General features: G+C 42.1%; 1 protein-coding gene across 5 annotated transcripts in view; it reads right to left on the bottom strand.

The window, feature by feature from the left end:
* The window catches only part of LOC139746040 (uncharacterized), a 304,925-nt gene that overhangs the window by 198,095 nt on the left and 87,829 nt on the right, over window positions 1-19,001 (bottom strand). The gene's annotated exons all lie outside the window — the stretch shown is intronic.

Here is a 19,001-nt window from a genome sequence, read left to right as displayed (position 1 = left end):
CTTCTTATATCTGTGTCACATTTGTAGTCTTACTCTTGGTCACACTAAAACTATCTATCTATCGATCTTAATCTCTAATGCCCATTCCCTCTGGGAACTCCCATTAAGGGATGGCCATGGGAAAAGAGTCTTCACTTATCCGTCCTTAAATGCCTCCTCAAATACACCATTCCACACATTCTTACACCATTTTCACTCTAGTACTCTTCAACTCTACTTCCCTCAGTCACAGGTGATCTTCCAAAACCATCCCCTTTAACCATACACTATCCTTGCATTCTTTCCACAAGCCCAAACCATCTCAAACCATTATGTTTCACACACTCTACCACTCCACAATTTATTCCCTCTGTTTTCCCTGCCATTACTAAATCTCTTACACACCTTTCTTTCTTCATTCTCTCTCATCATATCACATGCTCTTCTCAAACATCTCAATCCCACAGTCTGGAGTCTTGACCTCTGCTGTGACTCTGACTCACTCCATGTCCGTTTCGGATATACAGGTCAGGGTCAGGAAGACTATGCTGTCTACTAATATTTTTCTCTATTTCCATATTTACACCTCAATCCTGCATTATTCTGTTAGGGGATCCAATGACTCTTCTATACTGTCCTGCTCTCTCTCTTGTATCTCTCCCTCCATATCACCAAAGTTACCTAAAATAGCTCCTAAATACTCAAATTCTGTCATCATTTCAGTCTTTCTACTCCCATATCTGTAACACAGTTTAGTACACTTTCTTTTAGCACTTCATAGGGCTTTGCAAAATCTACACTTTCACTCAACATTACTTTACTTCTATTCACATTTAACTTCAATCACCTAAGGTTACATGCACCATAAAACACACTTACAACCTTCTGCAACTCCTCTTCACTCTCAGCAAACAACACAGTATTATCTGCAAACAGGCTTGTCACTAGCCACCATATCTCACAACTATACCCACTTTCCCTAATTTTGCTTTACTCTTCCTTATCATTCCACATATATATACAATATAAAGCCAAGGTAACATCACACAGCCCTGCCTCACTTCCAAATGTAAACTGTTTGCTCCCCCTTAGAAAGTTTTCACACTATTCAAAATTTACCCTCCTACCCCAACTATCCTTAACACATCCCAAATTGCACTCAACTCAACTCTTATCGTACACTTTCTCAAGATCTAAAAAAACTGCTTACAGCCTCTTACCTTTTGTTAGATACTTTTCCACAGTCATTCTCACCAAAAAAATCTGATCCACACATCCCCTACCTTTCCTGAAAGCCCCTTGCTCCTCACATTCTTCTTTCAGTAACTTTTATCACTCTGTCAATCAAAATTCTTGCATACACTCTTCATGGTACAGTGAACAGGCTTATTCCCCAATAATTGCTAAATACATCCTTAGAGTGTTTTCCCAAAATGAATGAAAAATAATAGGTTTTACCCAATTCTCAGGAACAACCTTCTGCTTCTATAATAAATTACATATCAAATGCATCCACTTTATCGCAATTTCTCCTTCATACTTCAACGATTCAGCCATAATCCTATCCACTCCAAGTGCCTTTCCTACGTTCAACCTCATTACTGCCCATTTTACCACCCTTCATGTCATTCATTACTGCCCATTTTACCACCCTTCATGCTATCAACCCTTGTATTTGTACCCTTTTCCTTCCATCCTTCATACCAATGCATGTAACAATTGATGTCTCACCTTCTATGTTCATCAGTTCTTCAAAGTACTCCTTCTATCTTCCCTTCACTTCCTCCTTTTGATTCAGCAACTCCCCTTCCTTACTTCTCACACTTACATTTCCACCTTACATTCACCTCTACTTTTTCCCCATCATTCCAGTACAATTTCCTCTCCATTCTTCCTTACACCATATCTCTACTTCTCCCTGATCCTCACCTCCATAAGAACTGTAAAAAGATCAGAATCTTCAGAGAATCTTCTCATAACTCTAGTATCAAGCACAACCCTTTTGAAACTTTCATCTCATGGTCAGTCAAAGCCATTTGTTCTTCCCTTCCATCATTTCTCATCTACGTATATTTGTGGATCATCTTGTGTTGAAAAAAAGATGTTGACAAGGAATAAACCCCTCTCATCACAGACATCCACAAGATACCTTCCACTTATTTACTTCAGGCACTCCCCATTTGCCAACTATCTTGCCAATTTCATCACATCCCACCTATACATTCCTGTCATCCATTACAACCATTTTTCTCTTCTCATGAAACCCATTTATACAGTCATACAAATTCCTTACCACATACAGTCTTCATTTTCAAAGGTGCATACATACATACATACCCATGCATGCTTCACTTTTCCAATCTTTCCTTTCACCCACAGTATTCTTGATCCATTCCATCCCTGCTCTGTTACACCCTCCAATATTCTAAGTGATATCAGAACTGGAGGGATGTCTGATCATTATCTTGTGGAGGCTAAGGTGAAGATTTGTATGGGTTTTCAGAAAAGAAGAGTGAATGTTGGGGTGAAGAGGGTGGTGAGAGTAAGTGAGCTTGTGTGAGGATGTACCAGGAGAGACTGAGTACAGAACGGAAAAAAGTGAGAACAAAGGAGGTAAGGGGAGTGGGGGAGGAATGGGATGTATTTAGGGAAGCAGTGATGGCTTGCGCAAAAGATGCTTGTGGCATGAGAAGTGTGGGAGGTGGGTTGATTAGAAAGGGTAGTGAGTGGTGGGATGAAGAAGTAAGATTATTAGTGAAAGAGAAGAGAGAGGCATTTGGACGATTTTTGCAGGGAAAAAATGCAAATGAGTGGGAGATGTATAAAAGAAAGAGACAGGAGGTCAAGAGACAGAGGTCAAGAGAAAGGTGCAAGAGGTGAAAAAGAAGGCAAATGAGAGTTGGGGTGAGAGAGTACCATTAAATTTTAGGGAGAATAAAAAGATGTTCTGGAAGGAGGTAAATAAAGTGCGTAAGACAGGGGAGCAAATGGGAACTTCAGTGAAGGGGGCTAATGGGGAGGTGATAACAAGTAGTGGTGATGTGAGAAGGAGATGGAGTGAGTATTTTGAAGGTTTGTTGAATGTGTTTGATGATAAGAGTGGCAGATATAGGGTGTTTTGGTAGAGGTGGTGCGCAAAGTGAGAGGGTTAGGGAAAATGATTTGGTAAACAGAGAAGGGGTAGTAAAAGCTTTGCGGAAGATGAAAGCCAGTAAGGCAGCAGGTTTGGATGGTATTGGAGTGGAATTTATTAAAAAAGGGGGTGACTGTATTGTTGACTGGTTGGTAAGGTTATTTAATGTATGTATGTCGACGTGATGTCAATGGATTGAATCAGGGCATGTGAAGCATCTGGGGTAAACCATGGAAAGTTCTGTGGGGCCTGGATGTGGAAAGGGAGCTGTGGTTTAGGGCATTATTGCATGACAGCTAGAGACTGAGTGTGAACGAATGGGGCCTTTGTTGTCTTTTCCTAGTGCTACCTCGCACACATGAGGGGGGAGGGGGATGTTATTCCATGTGAGGCGAGGTGGCAATGGGAATGAATAAAGGCAGACAGTGTGAATTGTGTGCATGTGTATATATATGTGTCTGTGTGTGTATATATATGTGTACATTGAGATGTATGGGTATGTATATTTGCATCTGTGGACGTGTATGTATATACATGTGTATGGGGGTGGGTTGGGCCATTTCTTTCGTCTGTTTCCTTGTGCTACCTCGCAAACGCGGGAGACAGCAAAAAAAAAAATCAGAATGGGTCATCCTTCATTCCCTCTTCCACGATAATCTTAATTCATTTCCATCCATATCACTCCTTCAATGCACTCCCACACTCTCCATCCATCATTTCCATTCTCACCCCATACACACCCTAGTATATGGGTTTACCCAATTCACAGCACATACAAACTATAACTTTCAAATTTCTCCACAAGCTCCCTCTTTAACTCTCACTAGACAACCCATTAACATTCATATGCGTAGATGAAGGCAAGCAAGTATGAATATGTAAATGTGTATAAGTGTATATGTTTGTTCATGTGTATGTACAAGTAGGTACATGTGTATATGGTATACTTATATGTATGTGTATGTGCAAGAATGTACATGCATTTATACAAAAAAAATGGGTCTCTCGTCGCCTGTTTCTGTTTCCTGACGCTACCTTGCTGACGCGGGTAAAGGTGTTCAAGACGTGTATATATGCATGTGTCTGTGTGTGTATATATATGTATATGTTGAGAGGTATACATATGTATATTTGCGTGTGTGGACGTGTATGTATATAAATGTGTATGTGGGTGGGTTGGGCCATTCTTTCGTCTGTTTCCTTGCGCTACCTCGCTACCGCGGGAGACAGCGACAAAACAAAATAAATAAAGAAAAAAATATATACATATATATTCCTATGAGTCCACATGGACTCATAGGAATATCTTGATCAAGCGCAAAATTGTGATCCTTTCCATACATCTTTCAAACTATTCGCCATTTCCCGCATTAGCAAGGTAGCGTTAAGAACAGGGAACTGGGCCTTTGAGGGAATATCCTCACCTGGCCCCCTTCTCTGTTCCTTCTTTTGGAAAATTAAACAAAAATAATGAGAGGGGAGGATTTCCAGCCCCCCGCTCCCTTCCCTTCTAGTCGCCTTCTACAACACGCAGGGAATACGTGGAAAGTATTCTTTCTCCTCTATCCCCAGGGATATATATATATTTTTTTCTTTTTTTGTCTCCCGCGTTTGCGAGGTAGCGCAAGGAAACAGACGAAAGAAATGGCCCAACCCACCCCCATACACATGTACATACATACATCCACACACGCAAATATACATACCTACACAGCTTTCCATGGTTTACCCCAGACGCTTCACATGCCCTGATTCAATCCACTGACAGCACATCAACCCCGGTATACCACATCGCTCCAATTCACTCTATTCCTTGCCCTCCTTTCACCCTCCTGCATGTTCAGGCCCCGATCACACAGAATCTTTTTCACTCCATCTTTCCACCTCCAATTTGGTCTCCCTCTTCTCCTCGTTCCCTCCACCTCCGACACGTATATCCTCTTGGTCAATCTTTCCTCACTCATTCTCTCCATGTGCCCAAACCATTTCAAAACACCCTCTTCTGCTCTCTCAACCACACTCTTTTTATTTCCACACATCTCTCTTACCCTTACGGTAATTACTCGATCAAACCACCTCACACCACACATTGTCCTCAAACATCTCATTTCCAGCACATCCATCCTCCTGCGCACAACTCTATCCATAGTCCACGCCTCGCAACCATACAACATTGTTGGAACCACTATTCCTTCAAACATACCCATTTTTGCTTTCCGAGATAATGTTCTCGACTTCCACACATTCTTCAAGGCTCCCAGAATTTTCGCCCCCTCCCCCACCCTATGATCCACTTCCACTTCCATGGTTCCATCCGCTGCCAGATCCACTCCCAGATATCTAAAACACTTCACTTCCTCCAGTTGTTCTCCATTCAAACTCACCTCCCAATTGACTTGACCCTCAACCCTACTGTACCTAATAACCTTGCTCTTGTTCACATTTACTCTTAACTTTCTTCTTTCACACACTTTACCAAACTCAGTCACCAGCTTCTGCAGTTTCTCACATGAATCAGCCACCAGTGCTGTATCATCAGCGAACAACAACTGACTCACTTCCCAAGCTCTCTCATCCCCAACAGACTTCATACTTGCCCCTCTTTCCAAAACTCTTGCATTCACCTCCCTAACAACCCCATCCATAAACAAATTAAACAACCATGGAGACATCACACACCCCTGCCGCAAACCTACATTCACTGAGAACCAATCACTTTCCTCTCTTCCTACACGTACACATGCCTTACATCCTCGATAAAAACTTTTCACTGCTTCTAACAACTTGCCTCCCACACCATATATTCTTAATACCTTCCACAGAGCATCTCTATCAACTCTATCATATGCCTTCTCCAGATCCATAAATGCTACATACAAATCCATTTGCTTTTCTAAGTATTTCTCACATACATTCTTCAAAGCAAACACCTGATCCACACATCCTCTACCACTTCTGAAACCACACTGCTCTTCCCCAATATATATATATATATATATTTTTTTTTTTTTTTCATACTATTCGCCATTTCCCGCATTAGCGAGGTAGCGTTAAGAACAGAGGACTGGGCCTTTGAGGGAATATCCATACCAGGCCCCCTTCTCTGTTCCTTCCTTTGGAAAAAAAAAAAAAATGAGAGGGGAGGATTTTCAGCCACCCGCTCCCTCCACTTTTAGTTGCCTTCTACGACATGCAGGGAATACGGAAATACGCAGAAAATGGCGGATAGTATGAAAAAAAAAATATATATATACATATATATGATCCACTTCCGCTTCCATGGTTCCATCCGCTGCCAGATCCACTCCCAGATATCTAAAACACTTCACTTCCTCCAGTTTTTCTCCATTCAAACTCACCTCCCAATTGACTTGACCCTCAACCCTACTGTACCTAATAACCTTGCTCTTATTCACATTTACTCTTAACTTTCTTCTTTCACACACTTTACCAAACTCAGTCACCAGCTTCTGCAGTTTCTCACATGAATCAGCCACCAGCGCTGTATCATCAGCGAACAACAACTGACTCACTTCCCAAGCTCTCTCATCCCCAACAGACTTCATACTTGCCCCTCTTTCCAAAACTCTTGCATTCACCTCCCTAACAACCCCATCCATAAACAAATTAAACAACCATGGAGACATCACACACCCCTGCCGCAAACCTACATTCACTGAGAACCAATCACTTTCCTCTCTTCCTACACGTACATATGCCTTACATCCTCGATAAAAACTTTTCACTGATTCTAACAACTTGCCTCCGACACCATATATTCTTAATACCTTCCACAGAGCATCTCTATCAACTCTATCATATGCCTTCTCCAGATCCATAAATGCTACATACAAATCCATTTGCTTTTCTAAGTATTTCTCACATACATTCTTCAAAGCAAACACCTGATCCACACATCCTCTACCACTTCTGAAACCACACTGCTCTTCCCCAATCTGATGCTCTGTACATGCCTTCACCCTCTCAATCAATACCCTCCCATATAATTTACCTGGAATACTCAACAAACTTATAACTCTGTAATTTGAGCACTCACTCTTATCCCCTTTGCCTTTGTACAATTGCACTATGCACGCATTCCGCCAATCCTCAGGCACCTCACCATGAGTCATACATACATTAAATAACCTTACCAACCAGTCAACAATACAGTCACCCCCTTTTTTAATAACTTCCACTGCAACAATGTTGTATGGTTGTATGGTTGCGAGGCGTGGGTTATGGATAGAGTGGTGCACAGGAGGATGGATGTGCTGGAAATGAGATGTTTGAGGACAATGTGTGGTGTGAGGTGGTTTGATCGAGTAAGTAACGTAAGGGTAAGAGAGATGTGTGGAAATAAAAAGAGCGTGGTTGAGAGAGCAGAAGAGGGTGTTTTGAAATGGTTTGGGCACATGGAGAGAATGAGTGAGGAAAGATTGACCAAGAGGATATATGTGTCGGAGGTGGAGGAAACGAGGAGAAGAGGGAGACCAAATTGGAGGTGGAAAGATGGAGTGAAGAAGATTTTGTGTGATCGGGGCCTGAACATGCAGGAGGGTGAAAGGAGGGCAAGGAATAGAGTGAATTGGAGCGATGTGGTATACCGGGGTTGACGTGCTGTCAGTGGATTGAATCAGGGCATGTGAAGCGTCTGGGGTAAACCATGGAAAGCTGTGTAGGTATGTATATTTGCGTGTGTGGACGTATGTATATACATGTGTATGGGGGTGGGTTGGGCCATTTCTTTTGTCTGTTTCCTTGCGCTACCTCGCAAACGCGGGAGACAGCGACAAAGTATAAAAAAAAAAAATATATATATATATATATATATATATATATATATATATATATATATATATATATATTATCCCTGGGGATAGGGGATTAAGAATACTTCCCACGTATTCCCTGCATGTCGTAGAAGGCGACTAAAAGGGGAGGGAGCGGGGGGCTGGAAATCCTCCCCTCTCGTTTTTTTTTTTAATTTTCCAAAAGAAGGAACAGAGGGGGCCAGGTGAGGATATTCCAAAAAAGGCCCAGTCCTCTGTTCTTAACGCTACCTCGCCAACGCGGGAAATGGCAAATAGTTTAAAAGAAAAAAAAGAAAAATATATATATATATATATATATATATATATATATATATATATATATATATATATACATATATATATCCCTGGGGATAGGGGAGAAAGAATGCTTCCCACGTATTCCCTGCGTGTCGTAGAAGGCGACTAAAAGGGAAGGGAGCGGGGGGCTGGTTATCCTCCCCTCTCTTTTTTAGTTTTCCTAATGAAGGAACAGAGGAGGGGGCCAAGTGAGGATATTCCCTAAAAGGCTCAGTCCTCTGGTCTTAACGCTACCTTGCTAACGCGGGAGATGGCGAATAGTATAAAAAAAAAATATATATATATATATATATATATATATATATATATATATATATTTCTATTATTTTTATTTTGCTTTGTCGCTGTCTCATGCGTTAGCGAGGTAGCGCAAGGAAACAGATGAAAGAATGGCCCAACCCACCCACATACACATGTATATACATACACGTCCACACACGCAAATATACATACCTATACATCTCAATTTTTTTTTTTCCGCTGTCTACTGCGTTTGCAAGGTAGCGCAAGGAAACAGACGAAAGAAATGGCCCAACCCATCCCCATACACATGTATATACATGCGTCCACACACGCAAATATACATACCTACACAGCTTTCCATGGTTTACCCCAGACACTTCACATGCCCTGATTCAATCCACTGACAGCACGTCAACCCCGGTATACCACATCGATCCAATTCACTCTATTCCTTGCCCTCCTTTCACCCTCCTGCATGTTCAGGCCCCGATCACACAAAATCTTTTTCACTCCATTCCACCTCCAATTTGGTCTCCCACTTCTCCTCGTTCCCTCCACCTCCGACACATATATCCTCTTGGTCAATCTTTCCTCACTCATTCTCTCCATGTGCCCAAACCATTTCAAAACACCCTCTTCTGCTCTCTCAACCACGCTCTTTTTATTTCCACACATCTCTCTTATCCTTACGTTACTTACTCGATCAAACCACCTCACACCACACATTGTCCTCAAACATCTCATTTCCAGCACATCCATCCTCCTGCGCACAACTCTATCCATAGCCCACGCCTAGCAACCATACAACATTGTTGGAACCACTATTCCTTCAAACATACCCATTTTTGCTCTCCAAGATAATGTTCTTGACTTCCACACATTCTTCAAGGCTCCCAGAATTTTCACTCCCTCCCCGACCCTATGATTCACTTCTGCTTCCATGATTCCATCTGCTGCCAGATCCACCCCCAGATACCTAAAACACTTTACTTCCTCCAGTTTTTCTCCATTCAACTTTACCTCCCAATTGACTTGACCCTCAACCCTACTGTACCTAATAACCTTGCTCTTATTCACATTTACTCTTAACTTTCTTCTTTCACACACTTTACCGAACTCAGTCACCAGCTTCTGCAGTTTCTCATATGAATCAGCCACCAGCGCTGTATCATCAGCGAACAACAACTAACTCACTTCCCAGGCTCTCACATCCACAACACACTGCATACTTGCCCCTCTTTCCAAAACTCTTGCATTCACCTCCCTATCAACCCCATCCATAAACAAATTAAACAACCATGGAGACATCACACACCCCTGCCGCAAACCTACATTCACTGAGAACCAATCACTTTCCTCTCTTCCTACACGTACACGTGTCTTACATCCTCGATAAAAACTTTTCACTGATTCTAACAACTTGCCTCCCACACCATATATTCTTAATACCTTCCACAGAGCATCTCTGTCAACTCTATCATATGCCTTCTCCAGATCCATAACTGTTACGTACAAATCCATTTGCTTTTCTAAGTATTTCTCACATACATTCTTCAAAGCAAACACCTGATCCACACATCCTCTACCACTTCTGAAACCACACTGCTCTTCCCCAATCTGATGCTCTGTACATGCCTTCACCCTATCAATCAATACCCTCCCATATAATTTACCAGGAATACTCAACAAACTTATACCTCTGTAATTTGAGCACTCACTCTTTTCCCCTTTGCATTTGTACAATGGCACAATGCAAGCATTCCGCCAATCCTCAGGCACCTCACTATAAATCACACATACATTAAATAACCTTACCAACCAGTCAACAATACAGTCTCCCCCTTTCTTAATAAATTCCACTGCAATACCATCCAAACCTGCTGCCTTGCTGGCTTTCATCTTCCGCAAAGCTTTTACTACCTCTTCTATGTTTACCAAATCCTTTTCTCTAACCCTCTTACTTTGCACACCACCTCAACCAAAACACCCTACATCTGCAACTCTATCATCAAACATATTCAACAAACCTTCAAAATACTCACTCCATCTCCTTCTCACATCACCACTACTTGTGATCACCTCCCCATTTGCCCCCTTCACTGAAGTTACCATTTGTTCCCTCGTCTTACGCACTTTATTTACTTCCTTCCAAAACATCTTTTTATTCTCCCTAAAATCTAATGATACTCTCTCACCCCAACTCTCATTTGCCCTCTTTTACACCATTTGCACCTTTCTCTTGACCTCCTGTCTCTTTCTTTTATACATCTCCAAGTCATTTCCATTATTTCCCTGCAAAAATCGTCCAAATGCCACTCCCTTCTCTTTCACTAAGAATCTAACTTCTTCATCCCACCACTCACTACCCTTTCTAATCTGCCCACCTCCCACGCTTCTCATATATATATATATATATATATATATATATATATATATATATATATATATATATATATTTTTTTTTTCGGTCTCCCGCGTTTGCGAGGTAGCGCAAGGAAACAGACAAAAGAAATGGCCCAACCCACCCCCATACACAAGTATATACATACGCCCACACACGCAAATATACATACCTACACAGCTTTCCATGGTTTACCCCAGACGCTTCATATGCCTTGATTCAATCCACTGACAGCACGTCAACCCCGGTATACCACATCGCTCCAATTCACTCTATTCCTTGCCCTCCTTTCACCCTCCTGCATGTTCAGGCCCCGATCACACAAAATCTTTTCACTCCATCTTTCCACCACCAATTTGGTCTCCCTCTTCTCCTCGTTCCCTCCACCTCCGACACATATATCCTCTTGGTCAATCTTTCCTCACTCATTCTCTCCATGTGCCCAAACCATTTCAAAACACCCTCTTCTGCTCTCTCAACCACGCTCTTTTTATTTCCACACATCTCTCTTACCCTTACGTTACTTACTCGATCAAACCACCTCACACCACACATTGTCCTCAAACATCTCATTTCCAGCACATCCATCCTCCTGCGCACAACTCTATCCATAGCCCACGCCTCGCAACCATACAACATTGTTGGAACCACTATTCCTTCAAACATACCCATTTTTGCTTTCCGAGATAATGTTCTCGACTTCCACACATTCTTTAAGGCTCCCAGAATTTTCGCCCCCTCCCCCACCCTATGATCCACTTCCGCTTCCAAGGTTCCATCCGCTGCCAGATCCACTCCCAGATATCTAAAACACTTCACTTCCTCCAGTTTTTCTCCATTCAAACTCACCTCCCACTTGACTTGACCCTCAACCCTACTGTACCTAATAACCTTGCTCTTATTCACATTTACTCTTAACTTTCTTCTTTCACACACTTTACCAAACTCAGTCACCAGTTTCTGCAGTTTCTCACATGAATCAGCCACCAGCGCTGTATCATCAGTGAACAACAACTGACTCACTTCCCAAGCTCTCTCATCCCCAACAGACTTCATACTTGCCCCTCTTTCCAAAACTCTTGCATTCACCTCCCTAACAACCCCATCCATAAACAAATTAAACAACCATGGAGACATCACACACCCCTGCCACAAACCTACATTCACTGAGAACCAATCACTTTCCTCTCTTCCTACACATACACATGCCTTACATCCTCGATAAAAACTTTTCACTGCTTCTAACAACTTGCCACCCACACCATATATTCTTAATACCTTCCACAGAGCATCTCTATCAACTCTATCATATGCCTTCTCCAGATCCATAAATGCTACATACAAATCCATTTGCTTTTCTAAGTATTTCTCACATACATTCTTCAAAGCAAACACCTGATCCACACATCCTCTACCACTTCTGAAACCACACTGCTCTTCCCCAATCTGATGCTCTGTACATGCCTTCACCCTCTCAATCAATACCCTCCCATATAATTTACCAGGAATACTCAACAAACTTATACCTCTGTAATTTGAGCACTCACTCTTATCCCCTTTGCCTTTGTACAATGGCACTATGCACGCATTCCGCCAATCCTCAGGCACCTCACCATGAGTCATACATACATTAAATAACCTTACCAACCAGTCAACAATACAGTCACCCCCTTTTTTACTAAATTCCACTGCAATACCATCCAAACCTGCTGCCTTGCTGGCTTTCATCTTCCGCAAAGCTTTTACTACCTCTTCTCTGTTTACCAAATCGTTTTCCCTAACCCTCTCACTTTGCACACCACCTCGACCAAAACACCCTATATCTGCCACTCTATCATCAAACACATTCAACAAACCTTCAAAATACTCACTCCATCTCCTTCTCACATCACCACTACTTGTTATTACCTCCCCATTTGCGCCCTTCACTGAAGTTCCCATTTGCTCCCTTGTCTTACGCACTTTATTTACCTCCTTCCAGAACATCTTTTTATTCTCCCTAAAATTTAATGATACTCTCTCACCCCAACTCTCATTTGCGCTTTTTTTCACCTCTTGCACCTTTCTCTTGACCTCCTGTCTCTTTCTTTTATACGTCTCCCACTCAATTGTATTTTTTCCCTGCAAAAATCGTCCAAATGCCTCTCTCTTCTCTTTCACTAATACTCTTACTTCTTCATCCCACCACTCACTACCCTTTCTAATCAATCCACCTCCCACTCTTCTCATGCCACAAGCATCTTTTGCGCAATCCATCACTGATTCCCTAAATACAAGGTAAATGCAAGAGTTTTGGAAAGAGGGGCAAGTATGAAGTCTGTTGGGGATGAGAGAGCTTGGGAAGTGAGTCAGTTGTTGTTCGCTGATGATACAGCGCTGGTGGCTGATTCATGTGAGAAACTGCAGAAGCTGGTGACTGAGTTTGGTAAAGTGTGTGGAAGAAGAAAGTTAAGAGTAAATGTGAATAAGAGCAAGGTTATTAGGTACAGTAGGGTTGAGGGTCAAGTCAATTGGGAGGTGAGTTTGAATGGAGAAAAACTGGAGGAAGTGAAGTGTTTTAGATATCTGGGAGTGGATCTGGCAGCGGATGGAACCATGGAAGCGGAAGTGGATCATAGGGTGGGGGAGGGGGCGAAAATTCTGGGGGCCTTGAAGAATGTGTGGAAGTCGAGAACATTATCTCGGAAAGCAAAAATGGGTATGTTTGAAGGAATAGTGGTTCCAACAATGTTGTATGGTTGCTAGGCGTGGGCTATGGATAGAGTTGTGCGCAGGAGGATGGATGTGCTGGAAATGAGATGTTTGAGGACAATGTGTGGTGTGAGGTGGTTTGATCGAGTGAGTAACGTAAGGGTAAGAGAGATGTGTGGAAATAAAAAGAGCGTGGTTGAGAGAGCAGAAGAGGGTGTTTTGAAGTGGTTTGGGCACATGGAGAGAATGAGTGAGGAAAGATTGACCAAGAGGATATATGTGTCAGAGGTGGAGGGAACGAGGAGAAGAGGGAGACCAAATTGGAGGTGGAAAGATGGAGTGAAAAAGATTTTGTGTGATTGGGGCCTGAACATGCAGGAGGGTGAAAGGAGGGCAAGGAATAGAGTGAATTGGAGCGATGTGATATACCGGGGTTGACGTGCTGTCAGTGGATTGAATCAAGGCATGTGAAGCGTCTGGGGTAAACCATGGAAAGCTGTGTAGGTATGTATATTTGCGTGTGTGGACGTATGTATATACATGTGTATGGGGGGGGGGGTTGGGCCATTTCTTTCGTCTGTTTCCTTGCGCTACCTCGCAAACGCGGGAGACAGCGACAAAGTATAATAATATAATATAAATATAATATATATATATATATATATATATATATATATATATATATATATATATATATATATATAATCCTGGGGATAGGGGAGAAAGAATACTTCCCACACATTCCTCACGTGTCGTAGAAGGCGACTAAAGGGGACGGGAGAGGGGGGCCAGAAACCCTTCCCTCGTTGTATCTTAACTTTCTAAAAGGGGAAACAGAAGGAGTCATGCGGGGAGTGCTCAACCTCCTCAAAGGCTCAGATTGGGGTGTCTAAATGTGTGTGGATGTAACCAAGATGGGAAAAAAGGAGAGATAGGTACTACATTTGAGGAAAGGAATCTGGATGTTTTGGCTCCGAGTGAAACGAAGCTAAAGGGGAAGAGTGGTTTGGGAATGTCTTGGGAGAAAAGTCAGGGGTTGGTGAGAGGACAAGAGCAAGGGAAGGAGTAGCACTACTCCTGAAACAGGAGTTGTGGGAGTATGTGATAGAGTGTAAGAAGGTAAATTCTAGATTGATATGGGTAAAACTGAAAGTTGATGGAGAGAGATGGGTGATTATTGGTGCATATGCACCTGGGCATGAGAAGAAAGATCATGAGAGGCAAGTGTTTTGGGAGCAACTGAATGTGTGTGTTAGTGGTTTTGATGCACAAGACCGGGTTATAGGTGAGTGATGTGGCAGTTGTGGGAATAATTGGTATACATGGGGTGTTCAGTGTTATAAATAGAAATGGTAAGAGCTTGTAGATTTATGTGCTGAAAAAGGACTGGTGATTGGGAATACCTGGTTTAAAAAAAAGAGATATATATATGTATACGTATGTAAGTAGGAGAAATGGCCAGAGAGCGTTATTGGATTACGTGTTAATTGATAGGCACGCGAAAGAAAGACTTTTGGATGTTAATGTGCTGAGAGGTGCAACTGGAGGGATGTCTGATCATTATCTTGTGGAGGCGAAGGTGAAGATTTGTAGGGGTTTTCAGAAAAGAAGAGAGAATGTTGGGGTGAAGAGAGTGGTGAGAGTAAGTGAGCTTGGGAAGGAGACTTGTGTGAGGAAGTACCAGGAGAGACTGAGTACAGAATGGAAAAAGGTGAGAACAAAGGAGGTAAGGGGAGTGGGGGAGGAATGGGATGGATCAGGTGTTTGCTCTGAAGGATGTATGTGAGAAATACTCAGAAAAGCATATGGATTTGTATGTAGCATTTATGGATCTGGAGAAGGCATATGATACAGTTGATAGAGATGCTTTGTGGAAGGTATTAAGAATATATGGTGTGGGAGGCAAGTTGTTAGAAGCAGTGAAAAGTTTTTATTGAGGATGTAAGACATGTGTACGTGTAGAAAGAGAGGAAAGTGATTGGTTCTCAGTGAACATAGGTTTGCGGCAGAGGTGTGTGATGTCTCTTCTCTTTCACTAATAATCTTACTTCTTCATCCCACCACTCACTACCCTTTCTAATCAACCCACTTCCCACGCTTCTCATGCCACAAGCATCTTTTGTGCAAGCCATCTCTGCTTCCCTAAATACATCCTAAATACATCACATTAACATCCTTAAGTCTCTCTTTTGAGAGCCTATTAATTAACACATAATCCAATAACGCTCTCTGGCAATCTCTCCTACTTACATACATATACTTACGTATATCTCTCTTTTTAAACCAGGTATTCCCAATCACCAGTCCTTTTTCAGCACATAAATCTACAAGCTCTTCAATTCCATTTACAACACTGGACACCCCATATACACCAATTATTCCCTCAACTGCCACATTACTCACCTTTGCATTTAAATCACCCATCACTATAAAACGTTCTTGTGCATCAAAACTACTAACACACTCACTCAGCTGCTCCCAAAACACTTGCTTCTCATGATCTTTCTTCTCAGGCCCAGGTGCATAGGCACCAATAATCACCCATCTCTCTCCATCCACTTTCAGTTTTACCCATATCAATCTAGAATTTACTTTCTTACACTCTATCACATACTCCCACCACTCCTGTTTCAGGAGTAGTGCTACTCCTTCCCTTGCTCTTGTCCTCTCACCAATCCCTGACTTTACTCCCAAGACACTCCCTAACCACTCTTCCCCTTTACCCTTGAGCTTTGTTTCACTCAGAACCAAAACATCCAGGTTCCCTTCCTCAAACATACTACCTATCTCTCCTTTTTTCTCATCTTGGTTACATCCACACACATTTAGACACCCCGATCTGAGCCTTCGAGGAGGATAAGCACTCCCCGCGTGACTCCTTCTTCTGTTTCCCCTTTTAGAAAGTTAAAATATACACCAAATCTTTTACTCTACTCTCCATCCACTTTCACAAAAGAATTTGCTCCTCTGTACAAGGCTTTCACACCATGCAACAGTTGTCCTCCTAGCCCATACATCTTAACCATCCCATAAGGTATTCCTGAACATGCAGGAGGGTGAAAGGAGGGCAAGGAATAGAGTGAATTGGAGCGATGTGGTATACCAGGGTTGACATGCTGTCAGTGGATTGAATCAAGGCATGTGAAGCGTCTGGGGTAAACCATGGAAAGCTGTGTAGGTATGTATATTTGCGTGTGTGGACGTATGTATATACATGTGTATGGGGGTGGGTTGGGCCATTTCTTTCGTCTGTTTCCTTGCGCTACCTCGCAAACGCGGGAGACAGCAAAAAAAAAAAAAAAAAAAAAAAAAAAAAAAAAAAAAAATAAGGTATTCCACTTGACCATGTCATACGCTTTCTCCAGATCCATAAATGCTCCATACAACTTCTTGCCTTTCACTAAATCAATACCCTCCCATATAATTTACCAGGAATACTCAACAAACTTATACCTCTGTAATTTGAGCACTCACTCTTATCCCCTTTGCCTTTGTACAATGGCACTATGCACGCATTCCGCCAATCCTCAGGCACCTCACCATGAGTCATACATACATTAAATAACCTTACCAACCAGTCAACAATACAGTCACCCCCTTTTTTAATAAATTCCACTGCAATACCATCCAAACCTGCTGCCTTGCTGGCTTTCATCTTCCGCAAAGCTTTTACTACCTCTTCTCTGTTTACCAAATCGTTTTCCCTAACCCTCTCACTTTGCACACCACCTCAACCAAAACACCCTACATCTGCAACTCTATCATCAAACACATTCAACAAACCTTCAAAATACTCACTCCATCTCCTTCTCACATCACCACTACTTGTTATTACCTCCCCATTTGCGCCCTTCACTGAAGTTCCCATTTGCTCCCTTGTCTTACGCACTTTATTTACCTCCTTCCAGAACATCTTTTTATTCTCCCTAAAATTTAATGATACTCTCTCACCCCAACTCTCATTTGCGCTTTTTTTCACCTCTTGCACCTTTCTCTTGACCTCCTGTCTCTTTCTTTTATACATCTCCAAGTCATTTCCATTATTTCCCTGCAAAAATCGTCCAAATGCCTCTCTCTTCTCTTTCACTAAGAATCTAACTTCTTCATCCCACCACTCACTACCCTTTCTAATCAACCCACTTCCCACGCTTCTCATATATATAATATATATATAATATATATATATATATTATATATATATATATAATATATATATATATACATATATATGATCCACTTCCGCTTCCATGGTTCCATCCGCTGCCAGATCCACTCCCAGATATCTAAAACACTTCACTTCCTCCAGTTTTTCTCCATTCAAACTCACCTCCCAATTGACTTGACCCTCAACCCTACTGTACCTAATAACCTTGCTCTTATTCACATTTACTCTTAACTTTCTTCTTTCACACACTTTACCAAACTCAGTCACCAGCTTCTGCAGTTTCTCACATGAATCAGCCACCAGCGCTGTATCATCAGCGAACAACAACTGACTCACTTCCCAAGCTCTCTCATCCCCAACAGACTTCATACTTGCCCCTCTTTCCAAAACTCTTGCATTCACCTCCTAACAACCCCATCCATAAACAAATTAAACAACCATGGAGACATCACACACCCCTGCCGCAAACCTACATTCACTGAAGAACCAATCACTTTCCTCTCTTCCTACACATACACATGCCTTACATCCTCGATAAAAACTTTTCACTGATTCTAACAACTTGCCTCCCACACCATATATTCTTAATACCTTCCACAGAGCATCTCTATCAACTCTATCATATGCCTTCTCCAGATCCATAAATGCTACATACAAATCCATTTGCTTTTCTAAGTATTTCTCACATACATTCTCAAAGCAAACACCTGATCCACACATCCTCTACCACTTCTGAAACCACACTGCTCTTCCCCAATCTGATGCTCTGTACATTGCCTTCACCCTCTCAATCAATACCCTCCCATATAATTTACCAGGAATACTCAACAAACTTATACCTCTGTAATTTGAGCACTCACTCTTATCCCCTTTGCCTTTGTACAATGGCACTATGCACGCATTCCGCCAATCCTCAGGCACCTCACCATGAGTCATACATACATTAAATAACCTTACCAACCAGTCAACAATACAGTCACCCCCTTTTTTAATAAATTCCACTGCAATACCATCCAAACCTGCTGCCTTGCTGGCTTTCATCTTCCGCAAAGCTTTTACTACCTCTTCTCTGTTTACCAAATCGTTTTCCCTAACCCTCTCACTTTGCACACCACCTCAACCAAAACACCCTACATCTGCAACTCTATCATCAAACACATTCAACAAACCTTCAAAATACTCACTCCATCTCCTTCTCACATCACCACTACTTGTGATCACCTCCCCATTTGCGCCCTTCACTGAAGTTCCCATTTG

This window comes from Panulirus ornatus, chromosome 63 (genome assembly GCF_036320965.1).
Source record: "Panulirus ornatus isolate Po-2019 chromosome 63, ASM3632096v1, whole genome shotgun sequence".
NCBI lineage: Eukaryota > Metazoa > Arthropoda > Malacostraca > Decapoda > Palinuridae > Panulirus > Panulirus ornatus.
The sequence above is the reverse complement of the archived record's forward strand: the minus strand, read 5'-3'. Positions and strand labels throughout refer to the sequence as shown.